The sequence below is a fragment of the Urocitellus parryii genome, chromosome 1 (genome assembly GCF_045843805.1).
Source record: "Urocitellus parryii isolate mUroPar1 chromosome 1, mUroPar1.hap1, whole genome shotgun sequence".
NCBI lineage: Eukaryota > Metazoa > Chordata > Mammalia > Rodentia > Sciuridae > Urocitellus > Urocitellus parryii.
In genome coordinates, this window is record NC_135531.1 from 23,049,070 (window position 1) to 23,067,859 (window position 18,790).

Sequence of the window (18,790 nt, forward strand, 5' to 3'; positions counted from 1 at the left end):
CAACTCTAGCTGGACTTCTCTTCCAAATGTCTTTTAATTCCTATTTCTGTGACTTTAGAAAGTCTATTTGTCTGACATATACTTTGGACACGTTTGCATATCTTTGAAAACAGACAACCATGGAGTAACATGGAGAAAGTTGTAAAATCCTTTATCACCTTGATTAAAGTTGTTCAGCCTAGCAGATTTCAGGAAGAGAAAATGTATTATTTTATTACTTATGATTAGACAGATCATTTATAGTAGAGGGATCAGGAAATGGAGTAGTATTGGCATGAGTGTGTAACTTAATGTGATTGCTAGTATCAGACCATAAACCAGATTTCATCTGTGATGAAAAGTAGTTCCAACAGGGTCCACTCCTTGCCTTTGTTTTATCTTTCACATTTTTCAAATCACACCTAATCCCCAGAGATTGATCTGGTACAGCCAACATCTCTAAGACCAATTAAAGAACTTTTTTATTTTGAACTAAACTCTCAATAACATTGAGAAAAGTCCACTTGTTAGCGTTATTGTAAAATATTAATTGAAATTGGATTAAGAGTCACTAAGGACTTGAAATCTATGATTCAAGTTTTTATTGTTTTCCAACAAGGCAAATGGTACTCTGAAAAGGTGTGGGAAGGGGTTCTCTAAACACCAAAGAGAAAGCTGCATGTGAATACCTCTGCTTGTCTTAAAGAGAAAGAGCATCGTGGTCATTACAAACAAGGTGGACATGAACTCACGGTGCCTGGCACACGTAGACATTTGGCAGGTGTGACTTTCCCTCCTTCCTTTCTCCCTTGTACAGCAGATTCTAGACAACCTCTAAGATGACCTGAATCCTGAAAGTTCTAAATCCCCATCACACAGTAATTCACTCTGCCTCTGCACTTTTACTAACCTGATAATATCTCTTCACATATCCCCAGGCCGTTCATTTTGTTTCTGCTAGGGTTTAAGCACAAGATGTGCAGAGTCAAGATGCAGCATGCCTTAAGGATTCTGCCTGACAGGGGCCTATTTTTAAGTCTTGAGCACTGAGAACACGTTGTGTATGGAAGTGAGTAAGGCTTGTTCAGTTTTTCTGGTTTGGGACCTTCCCAAGTCCTTCTAGGACAGCGAAGCTCCAAAGCCATGGGTGGAGATCAGAATTCTCTGTGGGACACACCTACAAAATCTGCTGTAGGGCTCCCAGGCTTTGGAGCACAAACTAGCAGATTTAACAGACTTCTAACCTCCCCCTAATCACCCACCGCAGCTAATCCTATTGAGTTCTATTCTTTCAGTCATTAATTTGGGCTTTATTAGTTTTTGTTGTTATTTTTGGTACTGGGGATTGAACCAAGGGGCTCTCTACCACTGACCTATATCCCAGCCCTATTTATTTTATTTTGAGACATGGTCTCACTAAGGTGTGGAGGTTGGTCTCAAACTTGCAATCCTCCTGCCTCAGACTCCTGGGATGATAGGTGTGCAACACCATGTCCAGCAAACTTTTTTTTTGTTTTTTTGTAGTGCTGAGAATTGAATCCAGGGCCTAGTGCCTACAAGGTAAACCCTCTACTGATGAGCTACATTTCCAGTTCTTGTTTTAAAAATAATAACCATCCAAAAATGTGCTTAGTTTATTTATATGTATTAACTTGAAATGATGATATGTTATATTTTTAGTTTGTTTATTTATAACCATCCTTTTATCACAAAGGATTTAGAATGCTTTAATCAAAATATATGATAAATTTAAAAGATCAAAAAACAGGGCCAAAGAAAAAGGAAGCCTGCATCCAGTCTATATGGTTCCTATGATTGGACGTTTTGATTATGAATACCCTGGCAGCCAGGACCATAACTCACATCAGAGATTAAGCAGTATACCAGTGTCTAGAAAATAGATAAAACTCTTTTTGGTACTAAATTCTAAATAAAATGACATAGGGTCTTTCATAAGAAGCAGGATGATTTAAGAAAAGATCTTCAATATACTTAGAACAAATTAAGAAGTGAATTTCAGATGGCATGTTTGATGGTGGCTTTCAATAAAACACTCTGGACACAAGATTAAAGAATAACCTGGACTCTGTTAGGTAATGTTGAGACCAATTCTGAAATGCAGCTGAGCCAAAGGAAGAATATAGAGTGCTTAGAGAAGGGCACAAATATGCACCTTAGAAACACTACCCCAAACTGCACTTCTTACAGCACAGCTGCTGAAAGATGACAGAAGAGTTGGTACTTTCAGTCTAAGGCCTAGGCATTTCTGGGCATCTGCCTCAGGAATGAACCTTAGAGCTTTGTAAATCAGATGAACCAGCACCAATGCATTAGGGGCTTACATCATGCTCCAGCCTGAAGCCCACCCTACCTCTGTACAGGATTTGACTGTATAGCTGTATGGCTTATGGGAGCATCACAATTACCTGGCTTTATTTAGTTAAACTAGAATATGCTAAGGTATAAGTTTTTCTGTTGTTGTTGTTGTTGTTGTTGTTGTTTTTAATCAGTCTGAGCTTTCCATACATCCTTTCCTCCAAGACCCAAGTGCACTTCAGCAGGGGGCTCTCCTGACCCCAGGTACTAAGGTAAGCCTCCCCTAGTGCTTGTCCTAGCTTGCAACTCACTAGTCTTTAGTTGTAATTAGGCATTGAATGCTTTTCTTCCCTTCCAGGCAAAAAGAGGTCAGGGAGTATATATCTTTTTTTTCACCTAATTATATATCCACTATATTGGGAATAGAGCCTGATTTAATATTCATCCTCAAACCCATTTGTTAAATGATTGAATACCACAGATAATGCTATTTTTCAATGCTGCCTCATAACCACTTGGAAAATGCTCATTCCATTAATTAGGAGTAAGCTTGTGGAGTATGTATGTGGAATATTGTTAGAGTCTGTAAACAAGTCAGGATGGCGCCAGGCATTTTGCCAGGGGAATGTTAGAGTTCGTAAACAAGTCTGGATGGTGCCTGGCAAAATGCCAGAGGGAGTGGTTTGAGAAGTAACAAAAGCGAGCCATTAAGTGTGGAGATTCCTTATTGGTTGACTGATGTATCTAGTTTATGCTAATTAAGATAAGCTGTGTGGAATGTATAAATACCTCTGTTGTCCTACAATAAACGGCTCCCTCTCCTGCTGTATCGACGTACACAAGTTGTTCGTCACCCCCCGGTTATTTTGCTGCAGCCAGACTGCGGCAGAATATAGTAAGTATGACATAATTTAATCTTTAAAACCACCCCATGAGAGAAATATGATGATTATCTCCATGTACTGATTAAAAAATACCAAGAAGGTAGGTAAATTCTCAGATTTGTGCTTTTGGTAAGTGATAAAGTCAGAATTCACTGTCAGGTGTCCTGGCTTCAAAGTCTAAAATCCCTGCCTCCAGAAAGTGTAAGACCTATAACCAAATTACCCTTAAGTGTCTTAATAATTTCTCCCCGTCACAGAATATGCATCTCACTATACTCTCACTGACTTTTATTATTCATGACTTATTATTTTAACCTGCCTGTCTTTGATAAGAAGCTGAGATTAAATATTAACTCACTGCTTAGTTTTCCCTGTATTTCTCTGGGATATTAGAACATGTATGTTTTAATCAATGGATGAAAAGGAAAAAAAGGACCAAGAGATAGACCCATAGAAAGATTTCAGGATGAACCAACAGACCTACCTAGCTAAATTAACTAAAGTGGTCCATGGAGAGCAGTAGCGGAGATGCCAACATCCACTGTCTCTGTCATTAGAGTGATCAGTAATTGATCCTGCAGGCCAGTCCTCTTCAGAGAAGAAAGAGGGCTCTGTCTTAATTCTATTAAGACAACAGTCATAAACCAAGATTGTCCTAGACAAGCTGGTATGAGAGTCACCTTACCTATTTTTTACCTCAGCATCAGGCCAGTTTTAGTTTTGAGCTGTGGTGACTGCTATTGGTTACCCCAAATAGTTTTATTCAGCGTATGATGTAAATTATGTTCATTTTTTTCACATTCCAGGAATTCCACAACTGTTTGTACTGCCCCCTTCAATGTATCCTCTTGGGAGACTACACCTATTCCAACAATGTTGCAATTGTTCAAAATATGTTTTGTAATTCTATTTAGCATTACCTTCTGAACCAGCCAATGGTCTTAAAAAAAATCAATCTGAACTATCTTGTTAATCTTTTTATTTCACTTAACTCCTTTGCATGTAGAGACACTGTTTAGATATTTGCTGAATTCAATGTAATGGAATTAAATTTCAAAGATCTAAATTGCCCTGAGAGAATGAAGATTCATCCCCACTGAGTGTATTCAGTAGAATAAAACTCAGAAAAAAAAGACTAGGAAGATATATATACAACATTAACAATGCTTATCCCTGGGTTTTAGAACAATAAATATAAATTCAGAAAACAGACTAAGACAAAAACCAAATCTTTCAATATGAATTTGTATTACTTTTAAATTAAGAAATTCCAAAGAAGAATTTCTTTAAAATGTTACCTAAAATCACCGTCTTGGGAAATGTGTACAACTTTCAAAAGTGATTACCTTGAAAGGAACAACACACATTTAGGTGAACACATTCTGTAATGTTTGTTTAAAAAAATAATCCACTACTTTATAATCATGCTTCTATTTTAGATATTTTTGTGAATATAAGTCATGACATGGATTCTATGAGGGACATGATTTTAAAAATACAAGAAATAAACAGATGACACTTAGGGTCAGGGCAAGTAGCCAGCTGCCCGGGGAGTAGTCTCCAAAGCTGTGCTCTCCTCTAGGACTTTGAAACAGGGCAGCAACAGTGGTTCACCCAGAAGTTCTGCCTCACCATAAGCAGTACAGACCCTTGCCCAGACAGATATTTAGAGACGCAGAACATGCATTATCATTCCGGTTGAACAGAATGAAATCAAAGCATAGACATTCCAACAATTTGCCTCCATCAGTAGCGTAGTGAGGGCCTGTTGAACTTTCAGACCAGAGCATTGAGAGGGCATGCACAGAGGACCCACATCAATACACATATATTTCTGTCAACTGCATAACCAACTAAAACAGACACACCCTCAACACAAACTGCCCCTAAACCAAGAGCTAATTAAACACAAACAGAGTTGTTATCACTCACCGCTGGCTGGAGTGGTGTATGGTAAGGGTGTTCTGAGCCAGAATATCCATGTCAATAATAAGGCTCTCTGTGAAGAGAACTTTCTGCAACATGTTGATGGGAGAACCGGAGAGGGAAGGGAGAGCACTGTGGCTGGTGGCTGAGAACTCAAGGCCATCCCAAGGCCGCAGTGACTTACATTGAAGGAGGCCATTTTACCAACTTCTTTTGAGCCAGGGCCATTGGAAGGGGGCCATGTTCAGAGCAGATGTTCCTGTGTGACTGCTGCTTTCTCTGTGGGTGCAAAAGGGACTGGGCTGAAAAGGAGGTGGGGACCGTGGGAAGCCAAAGCTGGTTCCCCTCTCCCAGTGCAAAGGAGAAGCGTGCTGCCTGTCATAAAAAGAAAACATTGTAAAGTGCCTGTTTATGTGCTGAAGTAATTTCTAATTACTGGAGGCAGGGAACGTGGTCTGGTGTGGTTAAAGGAGGGAGCTGGGCACCAGGACAGTGGCCATTCTGTTCTTTCTGCCCTTAGCCTCCTCGTGTGACTGGCTGCCAGTCACCTCACCTCCTCCCTCCTAGAACTCCCAGCTATATGATTTGGGTAAAAATTCCCATTCATTCAGAACTTAGCATCTGGCAGGTCTCAAGCCCCTTAAAAATTCAGGCTAATTAATAACATCCTTTTGAGTCAGGAAATTACTATTATGAAGGTCTCCTTGCTTGTAGTTGATGGTGCAAAGAGGAACACAGAGTTTAATGTTCTCCCTCCAGGGGTTAGAATCCCTCCATGTGGGTAGGAGCTAATCTTGGGCTATCACCACTCAACCCCACACCCTCCCAGACCACACCAAGGAACTCACAGGGTGCTCTGAGGATAAATGAGTGTTTATTCAGCCTCTGGAACAACTCAGATTAGGTGTTAAAGAAATACAAAGCATTTTTAATACAGATGGGGGCTTTATTTTCTCAAAGCCACACTAGTATTCCTGAACCCTCAGCACACTGGGTAGAGCTACTTCCTGGCCATCTTCTCTCTACTGGAGACTGTCATAAGTACAGGCTGTTGGAACTAGGATGAATTAAGTTTTTTCATTTTACTTGTTAATTTTTCTCTGGGAAAAAAGATTACAACATGCTCCTTGAAAAATAAATTTCAAATACTTAAAAAGTACACAATGAAGAGTTGACAGAGCAAAAAGAGAAAAATTCTTCCTTAACATTCATTCTATCTCACCCCAACTGCCCCCAGTCAAATTTACCAGTGCCAAACACTGTCCAGTTTCTTCTTGTCCTTCCTGGCAATCACAAAAATAAAGATTAACATCTGGGCAGCCAGAAGATACAGTCTGACTCCCAACTTCATTATTTCCCACATTTTTTAACCTTTCAGTTTACCATCTGTAAAATGGAAATACTTAAAATACCTAGCTCACAGAGATATTTTGAAGATTAAATAAGGTACCCACTTTGTTCAGTTAAAGATGAGTCATGAGTTTTAGAAATATATACACTCCTTTATTTTACAAAATAAAATCATTTGTAAAATTACTTTACAAAATAGAATCATCCCAAGGATAAGTTTACCAAGTACCTACTTTCATCCAACCTTCTGCTATAGCCAAAAGAGTTTCTCTCCAGGTTAGTTTGTAAAGATGGGGGGATATTCAGAATATCAGCAACCAACCTGAGATTCAGAAAGAATGTTTTGAATAATGAGATGTCAGGCAAAAATGCTGAGTGAGTACCACCTGAATATTAGCAATGCCTGGGGAGCAACCTTATTATTCAGTTTCATTAGAATGTTTCATCATTTTAAATAGTGCTTTCAAAAATTGTGCTTATGTACTCTTGTCAATGATTTCTTGGTTAATTGCTTTATGTCCAGGAACATGCTCTATCCTTTGGCATTGGTTAAGCATTACTTTGGTCCAGCACATGAATGAATTTTTTGAAAATGTTTCCAGAGTACTTTGAAGGGATGAGTACTGTGCAGTTTCTGGATGCATCCTTTAATATGGCCATAATTTTTTTTAACTATGTTGTTCAAATTTCCAAGGCTTCACTGAGTTGTGTTCTTTTTCTATCTATTACAGAGAACAGTATATTAGAAATTTCCCATTATGGTTGCTGATTTTTTTTCTTGTTTATTTTGTCGGTTTTGGTGGAGGCCAGACTCAGTGATTTCCAATTATAGTTCTATCTAGTCAAGATCCTCTACCAGGGTGGCACACACCTATAATCCCAGCAGCTCAGGAGGCTGAGGCAGGAGGATCATGAGTTCAAAGCCAGCCTCAGCAACAGTGAAGCTCTAAGCAACCCAGTGAGACCCAGTCCCTAAATAAAATACAAAAAAGGGCTGGGGGTGTGGCTCCGTGGTTAAGTGCCCCTGAGTGCAGTCCTGGAACCCCCACCCCTCCAAAAAAAAAAGGTCCACTACCATTTCATTATTTATTTAGTGGTTTGGTTTTTGCCTACATTGTGGTACATAAACTAATGATAGCACTAATGGGTTTTTGGATGCTGCATGGTAGAAATTTTTTTTTAATCTGATAAATTATACAGATCATTTAATTCATTGCATATTTAAATTCTTATTTAACTTTTAGTTTAATATGTACTTTAAAAATAGCAAACCAGCTCATCTAATCCAAGATTTCATGATTAATTGCTTGAAATGGAACTAAAATTAGTTGCTTACGTTCTTTTTTTAAGTACTTAGTGAACTGGGTTATGAATTACACTAGAATAGGGCAAATATCTTGAAGGCAGCCAACAAAAGACTGAGTTTTAAAAGAACTTAAGCTAGTTAATAAATTAAAGAAAAACCTATTACACAACAAGAAGCATGTCTTTAAATTATTGGAGTCTGCTATGCAGACAGTAAATACAGCAATGCCTCTTTATAAAGCCATAGTGGGGTTTGGGACTAATGCCAACATTATAGGATAATAATGGTTTTAAAGGTATTTAGTTATTTATACCCTACATTTTTGCAGAAACTATATCAAGTTTGCAGAAAGTGTATTAAGTGTTATCTGGGTATACTTAATTATTATCTTTATATATTTATATGGTTTTTTTTAAGTCTTGCTTTATGTATTTAATGTGTTGTTCCTCTGAAACTACCAAATTTAAACTGTTGATTTCAGGTTGAACCTGCGTCCTTCTCTGTTTATGGCTTTGGGGTTATTTCACCAGTTTTAGGTGGTTAAAATAAATTTTGATATGGGATCATTTGTGGATGTTAATTTACCCGTCTTAACATCACTAACACAAGTAATGGGGAGTTTCCAGTAGTTAGATAAGTTTAAATGAAAAGGGTTTGGCTTCAATTCCCTAATAGTAGCAAAGCTGATATCTGTAAAGTCTCCAGAGGGAGCAAAGCACTTTCACAGACACTGTTGAATTTCAATTTCATACTACCTTATGAATAGATCAGATGATTTTAGGCAATGTGTGATGGTACCCTGGAGGGATTATAATTTAGATTTTTGAAGTTACAGAGTTATCTTTTAGGACCTTTGAAAGCAGCTGGTATATTTCAGGAGAAAATGGATTTTATCTTTAGGGAGGGCCTCCCCTTTGTTCTAGGAGGGAACACTGTCAAGAGATAAAACTCAGCACATTCAAGTGGTGTTTGGAAATCCTGTTAGATTGAAATGTTATGAATTTGGTTTCATAATGTAAAATGAATCTATTAGCAAGACTGGGACTCCAAAACATTAAACAACTTTTTATGTTTGTTCTAAGTTTCCTTATATTGAAAAATATTGTTTTTACTTGATATAGTATCACTGTTATTTCCTAAATACTAGCTCATAGGAAAGAAGCAAATGACCAATGGTCAAGAAAAACAAACAAGGTTGACCTGTTTTTCACATCACCCTGAAAAGACTGTGAAATGCACTAGGCCTTGGTGCAGATCTCACTGGCTAAACCACTTATTTCTCAAATATAGTGTCAATAAGAGCTTTACATCCCAGGCATCAGGCTTTGGTACATATATGGTAAACTATTATTATGGCCATGTCCCTGCCATTTGGGCCAGGCCGTATGTATGAGGTGAGGGTTGGCATTTCCTTGAAGAAACTGGATCTCTTATAATAATTATTCATCCTGGCGAAGAAAACAAAACTTGTGGTGATAATTCTAAAATATGCCCATTGTTAGGAGCTGGGCTGGTTCTGCATCTCATGAAAGCTTGACAGGAGCTATGCACATCAGTTTGAGTCTAATTGTAAGCAAATGTGATTAACCACAAAGCTAATGAAGCTCAGTCTTTAAAGGTCTCACTTGGAGGCCTAGCAATGCATATGCATGGTCATTTTTTTTATAATTTGCAAAAGCCATATATTTTTGTGTTCTTTTTCTTACAGAAGGCCCCCAAATTTTATAAACCTCATTCTTCTATAGAATCTGGATCTGACCTGGTTCTCAAATAATCTGCATAATACTTTTGTGATCTCTGAGCATTCAATATAGTTCTGTTAAATTTTGCAGCCTTGTCTTGGCTTCTATTTTGGAAGAATTAAAGGAGACTGAGCCTAAATTGGGCATGACAAGTGTGTGGTCATGGCACAGTGTCCTGGAGAAGCTAGTAATGAGGTTGACCAGCAGAAAGTGGAACAATGGTCTGGGCTGACCGTTGGGAGCAGGTGACTGGTCTTAAAAAGGAAGGCATGGGCCAACACAGGAAAGAGCCCCAGCAAAATATGCTTGGCATCATTTCTACACAAGTTAGAGGCAGTTAGAGGCAAAAGATCCTTGAACAAAGATCCTTTAAAACACTGTATGTGTGAGAATCTATTGGAGTTGTTTTCATTTTAGAGATTAGAGGGGCTAAAGACCAAGAGATGAGGCAGATAACTTGAGCCAGACTATGAAACTAATTAACAGAATTTACAGGAATAAAGCCCAAGTCTCCAGGATTTCACTGTCAGTTCCCATCATTCTGAAAGCAGTACCTTAAGGGCTAGAGGTCCCCATGGGAAAACTGAGCAAAAGGGAAAAAGCAACATTAAGCTCAATTTAGTTGGGGTCATAGTGAAATATTACTTGTTTACATGAAGTGCTTGATAACATCCCCCAAATTCTTGAGTTTTCAAACTAGACTTCTTAGTTAAGGCTCTATTACTCTGTACCACTATCTGATTCCATTCCTAAGAAATCCAAAAGAGGGCAAAGCCACTCCATGCTGATAGAAATCAGAATGTGATCAAGGAAAGGTGCAGGAAAATTAATGGAAAAGGAGGCCCAAGGGAACTTTTCTTGTTTTGTATCTTATTGAAATCAAATCAAATAATTAGGAACTGCACATTTCATTGTACATTAGATAAACCTCAATAAAAAATAAAGCAAATAAGACTAGCCAAAACACCCACAACAATAAAAATTAAATACAAATTACTGTGCAGAGGCTTGAATAAAGACTCTGAGGACTCCGGGAGGCAAGACTTGATTCTTCCCGCAAGGGAAAATGTTTCCCACATTACTATGTGTCCTGTATCTGTCATCCTTGTATCTCTCACTGTCACTGAGGAACAATGCCAGAGGCAGACACAGGATGATTATCAGGCAAAACAATATTATTACTAGAAAAACTGGGCAATGTTTCCAGCAAAATCCTCTCCCAGTCATAGGTCATATTGCCTTTCCCTCAAACCTCTGATACTCCCCACTCATTGCTGTAGATTTTTTTTTTTTTAACAATCTCTATGACCCTACAATTCCAGAGTTGTGTGTGTCTCAGTTCTTCAGTACTCTGGCTCAACAGGACTAATACCAAGAAAAGGAAGTACAGGCTTTCATTTTTTTTAAAGTTTTACACTCATTGCCTTATTGATATTTTTTATTTAAATGTACATATTTGTTCTGATTATAAAAGAAATAGACCTGGCATAAATAAATATCATCCCCAGAGAAAGAATAAATCAAGTTAAAGTGTCAATTGTCCCCAATGTTGATCTATATTTTAATATAACCTCAATAAAAATCCCAGCAGTCTCTTACAGAGAAATTGACAAAAAAAAGATTCTAAAATTCATATTAAAAATAAAGGATCTAAAAAAGCTAAATTATTCTGAAAAAGAAAAACAAAGTTGGGAGGCTTACACTGCCTAATTTGAAAACTTATAATAAAGCTACAATGATTAAGACAGTGTAGCATTGGCATCAAGATAGAAAAATAGATTCAGAAATAGATTGGAGGGCTTAGGTAGAGACCCATACATATTTTGTCAATTAATTTGTTTAAAAGGTGAAAATATAATTTGGGGTCAAAATGATCAACAAAAAGTTCTGTAAAAAGTATATATCCACATGGAAAAAATAAAAACAAGTTTGATAACATTCTTTTCACCACACACACACACAAAAAAATCAACTCAAAAGGAGTCACAAATATAAAGTAAAACCTTAAATTCTAAAACTTTTGAGAGAAAATATTTGGTCAGGCAAAGAATTCTTAAATCATTTAACCAAACATTTATATATATATATAAAATCTACAAAATAAAAAAAACATGAAATGAACCCTATTAAAATTTAAAACTTTTACTCTTTGAAATAATTAAGAAAATGAAAAGGTAAATCACAAACTGGACAAAAAGACTTGCAAAACAAATCTTGCAAAGGATTTTACATTTCAACTGTATAAAGAATTCCCACAACCCAATAATAAGTCCAATTCATTTTTTTATTCTTTTTATACATGACAGTAAAACATATTTTGACATATCATACATACATACATACGTGGAGTATATCTTCCCATTCTTGGGGTTGTACATGATGGGCAGTTACACTGGTAATGTAGTCATACATGAACAGAGGAAAGTTATGTCCTATTCATTCTACTGTCTTTCCCATTCCCATCCCCCCCCATTTCCCCCATTACGCCCTGTCCAATCTGGGGAACTTCACATTCTCTCACCCTCACCCCCTGCCTATTGCCAGTCAGCATCTACATATCAAAGAGAACATTAAATGTCTTTGGTTTGGGGGGATTTGTTTATTTTATTTAACATGATAGTCTCTAATTTCATTCATTTACCAACAAATGCCATGATTTTATTCTTCTTTATGGTGGAGTACTATTCTATTGTGTATATATACCACATTTTCTTTATCCATTCATCTGTTGAAGGGCACCTACATTGGTTCCATAGCTTAGCTATTGGGAATTGAGCTGCTATAAACATTGATGTGGCTATGTCACTGTAGTATTCTGATTTTAAGTCCTTTGGGTATATACCAAGGGGTGGAATAACTGGATCAAATGGTTGTTCCATCCCAAGTTTTCTAAGGAATCTCCAAACTGCTTTCAGAATGGTTGCACCAATGTGCATTCCTACCAGCACTATATGAGTGTATCTTTTCCTCCACATCCTTGCCAAAATTTATTGCTACCTGTATTCTTGATAATTGCCATTCTGACTGGAGTGAGATAGAATCTCAGTGTCATTTTAATTTGCATTTCTCTAACTGCTAGAGATGTTAGATATTTTTTCATATATTTGTTGATCATATTTCTTCTTCTGTGAAGTATCTATTCAGTTTCTTTGCACATTTATTGATTTGGTTTTTTTGGTGTTGTTTTATTCATTCATTCATTCATTCTAACTTGTTGTGGTATTGAGCTTTTGTACTTCTTTGTGTATCCTGAAGATTAGTGCCCTATCTGAGGTACAGGTGGCAAAGATTTTCTCTCATTCTGTAGACCCTCTCTCTTCATGTTCTTGATTGTTTCCTTTGCTGTGAAGAAGCTTTTTAATTTGATACCATCCCATTTATTGATTCTTGATTTTACTTCTTGTGTTTTAGGGGTCTTGTTGAGGAAATTGGTTCCTAAGCTGACATGTTGGAGTGTTGAGCCTACATTTTCTTCTAGTAGGCACAGGGTCTCTGGTCTAATTCCTAGGTCCTTGATCCACTTTGAGTTGAGTTCTGTGCAGGGTGAGAGATAGGGGTTCAATTTCATTCTGGCACATATGGATTTCCAGTTTTCCCAGTACCATTTGTTGAAAAGGCTATCTTTTCTCTGATGTATGCTTACGGTACTTTTGTCTAGTATGAGGTAACTGTATTTATGTGGTTTGTCTCTGTGTCTTCTATTCTGAACTGTTGGTCTTTTTGTTTGTTTTGGTGCTAATACCATGCTGTTTTTGTTACTAGTTTTGTAGTACAGTTTAAGGTGTGATTTTAAGATGGCTCCTGCTTCACTTTTCTTGCTGAGAATTGCCTTAGCTATTCTGGGTCTTTTATTGTTCCAATGAATTTTGTGACTGCTTTTTCTATTTCTATGAAGACTGTCATAGAAACCTTAATAGACATTCCATTAAATCTGTACAATGCTTTTGGTAGTTTGGCCATTTTGACAGTGTTAATTCTGTGTATCCAAGAACATAAGAGATCTTTCCATCTTCTAAGGTCTTCTTTAATTTTTTTTTCTTAGTTTTCATTACAGAGATCTTTTACCTCTTTTGTTGGATTAATTATCAAGTATTTTTTGAGGCTATTGTGAATGGGATAGTTTTCTTAATTTCTCTTTCAGTTGATTCATCACTGATGTATAGGAATGCAATTGATTTATGGGTGCTAATTTTATATCCTGTTACTTTGCTGAATTCATTTATGAGTTCTAGATGTTTTCTAGTGAAGTTTTTTTGGTCTTCTAAATATAGAATCATATTATCAACAAATAGGGATATTTTGAGTTTTCTTTTCCTATCTGCATCATTTTATTTTATTTTATTTTATTTTTAGTTGTAGTTGGACACAATACCTTTATTTATTTTTATGTGGTGCTGAGGATCTAACCCAGGGCCCTGCATGTGTGAAGCAAACGCTCCACCGCTAAGCCACAACCCCAGCCCCAAAATACATTTTTAGTTGTTGACAGACCTTTATTTTGTCTACTTATTTATATGCAGTGCTGAGAATTGAACCCAGTGCCTCACACGTGCTAGGCAAGTGCTCTACCACTGAGCCACACCCCCAGCCCTCTGCATCATCTTAATTTCTTTCTCCTAATTGCTCTGGCTAGAGTTTCCAGTACTATGTTGCATATAAGTAGTAAAAGAGGGCACCTCTATCTTGTTTCAGTTTTTGGAGTGAATGCTTTCAATTTTTCTCCATTTAAAATGATGTTGAGCTTGGATTTAGCATATATAGTTTTTATAATGCTGAGGTATGCTCCCCAATCCCTAGTTTTTCTAGTGTTTTGAACCTGAATGGATGCTGTATTTTGTCAAGTGCTTGTTCGGCATCTATTAAGATATCCATGTGATTCTTGCATTTAAGTCTATTGATGTGATGAATTACGTTTATTGATTTCCATATATTGAAACATCCTTGCATCCCTGGGATGAACCCCACTTGATAATGGTATGCTATCTTTTTAATATGTCCAATAATAAGTCAATTCAATAAGAAATTTGAAAAAGATTTGAACAGTCACATCAAAAGAAGATAGAAAATTAGCCAGTTAAATATGTTTACCATGTTGTCACTAGGAATCCAAATTAAAACCACAATGAAATACCATAAGATTCTACTAGAATGGCTACAATTAGAAATACTGACAGTAGCAATGTTGAAGAGAACATAAAGCCACTCCAACTCTCATAAATTTCTGGTGGGAATGCAAAATGGTATATCCACTTTGGAAAATAGCTTAGCAATCCCGTGTCAAAATATTTTACCAAGAGAAATAAAAATACATGTCTACACATGACCTGCATGTGAAGAAGCATTATTCATAACAGCCCCAAGATGAAAAATACCCAAATATCCATTCAACCACTGCATAAATAAACAAATTTGATATTGTTGTTTACTGGCAATAAAAAGAAGTAAACTATCAATGCATGTGGCAATGTAGATGAACTTAAAAAAAAACAAATAGGGAAGAAGCCAAATATAAAGTCATGATTGTATAATTCCATTTATATGAACATCTAGAGTAGATGAACCCACTGTGGCATAAAACAAATCATTGATTCCTGAGGATGGGTTTTAAGGGGATTAACTCTAAGAGGCAGGGAGAACTTTTTGTGGTGATGAAAATGTTCTGTTTCTTGATTGTGGTGGTGGTTTATGCTGACTGCACATCATTGCTGACCTTCATCTCAAACTGTTTACTTAAAATGGGTAAATTTTATCACTTGTAAATTATACCTTAATAAACATGAAGAGAGTGGTAAGAAAGGCTACTTTCCAAAGTATGTATGGTGTTTACCTATTTAGCATAGGAGTAAAGGGAACAAGAAGAGTAGCTTTATCTTTTCAAAACTATTTGAAATTTATTTCAGCAAATATGTTACTTTTGTTATTTTTTAATAAAAACTAATACAATGCTTCTATAAAGAATAATATTTAGGGGCTGGTACGTGGCTCAGTTGGTGGAGTACTTGCCTAGCATGCACAAAGCCCTGGGTTCAATTCCCAGCACCACCAAAAATAATAATAATGATATTTAAAATTCTCAGCCCAAGTAAAAATTTCAGAAAAGATCACACCAGTATTGTTTGTTTGTTTTATGTGAGAGAGAGAAAAGGAGGAAGGGGTGGGGAGGAGAAGGAAGTAGGGTTAAAGAAAGAGAGGAATCACCTAGAACACTGCCATCTTCCTCCCATAATCAGTAATGCTCTAAACAGGGTTACAAATGTGGTTGTTTTATGTAGTATTTATTATTTCTGGAATCTTCAGTACAGCACTCTTCAATACTTTAACCTAAAAATTTCAGCTCAACCCAATAGTATTTCTTGAATGCCTAGTATGTACCCAACTTTGTAACAGGTTTATGAAGGACTCAGAAGAGGGAGTTCAAGAAACAAATAAAAATATTTGGAACACATTTATTCAACTTTTATATTTCAAGTTTTGACATGTAATTATGAAGAAAGCATTGAAGCCAGCATACCTGTAATCCCAGCAACTTGAGAGGCTTGGGCAGGAGGATTGCAAGTTCAAGATGAGCCTAAGCAATTTAGTGAGGTCCTAAGTAACTTAGCTAGACCTGTTTCAAGATTAAAAATAAAGGGCTGGGGATGTAGCTCAGTGGTAAAACACCCCTGGGTTCAATCTTTGCTACAAGAGAAAAAGAAACATAGAGAACACTGAATTTCAGTTCTTATTATAATTCCTCCAGGAAAAAAAAAAGTCAAATTATTCTAAAAATTTTCAGCCAAATAGAAGTTAATCTTTAACTGATCTGAAGATTTTTAAAAACTGAACAAAAATATACCCCATAAATCACCTGTCCAGCAAGCACAGGGCCCATGATGCTCACTGACGCTAACAATGGTTCACCAGTTTGTCAAAGGCTGAGTCATTGGGCCAATGACTCATTACCCAAAACCTTTTTTGATACCTTGGTAATTCTTAGCTTTGATTCTACCAGACTTAATTGTCCATACTTAATCTTATAAAGTCCTTAGAAAAATTATCTTCAAATTCAGTAAATCTCAGAATATGAGTGTAGAAAACAGAAGAAGTGCTCCTCCAATTGATAGGTAAGAAGCCTCGCAAATTGCTCCAACACCCTTCCATCACAACCATGGTCTCTGAGTTATCTCCAGACACCCTTGGGATCCATGGAGGGCTGAAATAGATTAATAAAAATGAGTATACTTCATCATAAATAGTCATCCAAGCTACTAAAATTAAAACTAAGTTTAAAATTAAAACTAATTTTTTTCCTTCTTTCTTTTTTTTCAGGACCACAGTACCCTGATCCCAGTGGATGATCTGGAAATGACATATCCAGTTTGTAGAAACAAGAGACTTTCAGAACTAAGTAACTAGGGAGAAATCTCTCTGGAAGCCAAGGTAGTCTGCAGGAAAAGGGTTTTTGCCTCTGCCTATTGATTGATCTGAATCCCTGGCTAGAGTAGTCTACAGAATCTAGTCACATAGAATAGAACTTTGCATCACAGAGCACAACATAGATCACATGTCACAAGGCAGGTGAGGACTGTGATGCATATCTTCTTTCCTTTTTCATAGAAGAATAAATTCGCTAGTATCATCCCTTGATTTCAGGAGTATGGTTCTGAGACCTTAGCCAAACCACAGGCAGCATGAAGACAAACTTCATCAGAAAGCCTTTCCTGTATGTCCAAGAAAACATACAGCCATGCCTCCAGGCATAAAGCTAACTGGTTCTCCAAAGCGTGACCTGATTCTGGTCTCCCTCATCTCCCAGTTTACAGTGGGCCCCTCACCCTGCTCAGGACCTCTTCCTAAACAAGAGGCTAGTAAGTGAAACTGAGGCAGTATTAACATGTATGTGTAGGAAAGGTGACAAGGAGTGAAGAGAAATAGAAAGATAAAGAAATCATGGCCAGAGATTAAAAAGGGAAGGGCAAAGAATCAAGCAAGATAACCTGTTCACTCTTGGACATGTAGCGACTTCTTTTATGTGTGGTGCCTCATTCTCCCTGCATCCAGGTGGTGGCACTGGTGCTCTTTCTGCCTTACCTTGTGGGTGGTGTTCAGTTTGTCTCCCTAAAACAGGAGGAACTCTAGGAGTAAAGGAAGAGATGAGAACACTTGGCTGCCCAGTATTGAATCCGTTGAAGCAAAGCTCCCTGAAGGACCATTCCTTTGCAACACATTGCCCTAACAAGGATGTAGCCAGGGGAGCAAAAAGAAAAGGAATTGGGCAATGATGGAACAACAGATGCTATGGGTGGGACATTCCAGGATTGGGCAGGGACAGCTACTCCAGTTTTTTAAGGCAATCTTAAAGGTGTTTGGATTCCATGATTTATATCCTAAATTATGAAAATAGTAGCCATAAGACATAGGTCAGTTTCTATCTCCTCAACAATTTGTATTACCCTACTCTACATTATGATATTATAGATGAAAAGAAACAAGCCCAGGGAGGTCTGCTAACTTAGACAAGGTCACCTAGCAAGAAGGTAATAAAGTTCTCCAGAGTCTTTTACTAAGTGACACCTGATGACAATAACACAGCTGCATGACTGTGCTGGACTCTCACAAGATTTTCTGGTTAAGCTAAGGAATTCTCTGGCAATATTAGAGGAACTTTTAGACACATGTTTAGTGAATAAGCATTTTTCTGTGTGTTTCCAAACTCAAGACTCAGACATAGAAATGGATCTAAGTTGCACAAAGACTATCTTAGGCTTTCAACAGGTCCTGGAAGAATGACCTTTTTACATTAAACAATTTTTAATGATCTTTGTACATTAAACAAATATGTCTGTAACATGATTTACAATTAAGATAAATAGCATTTTGAATCCTCCTGTGCTTAGATTCCTAAGGATTACAAATTAACATTGTAGGGAAACATACAAAAACATTGTTGTTGGGCCACTTCATTTCCTAGTTCTCCCCTGGTCTCTATCAGAGGTGATCTGGAGTAAGCCACTGTACCTTCTTGCACCGCAACTTCTGCCTCTGTAAAACCAATGAATTCTGTTGGGTTAGTCTTTAAATTCCATTCATCTTCATTCAAGCATCATGATTCTGCTAAAAGTCTCTTTGTGAGCAAACATTTTTGTACCTGAAATTTCTTCTGGCTAGATTTGCTTCCTTGAGCTATTTACCTAAAGACTGAAATCTATATGAAAAAAATATCCAGGTGGGTTAGAATTACCTGCTGCCTTTGACTTCTTTCTCTGGCATTTTTATACAGTGTGTCAAGGCCACTGAAATACACTATT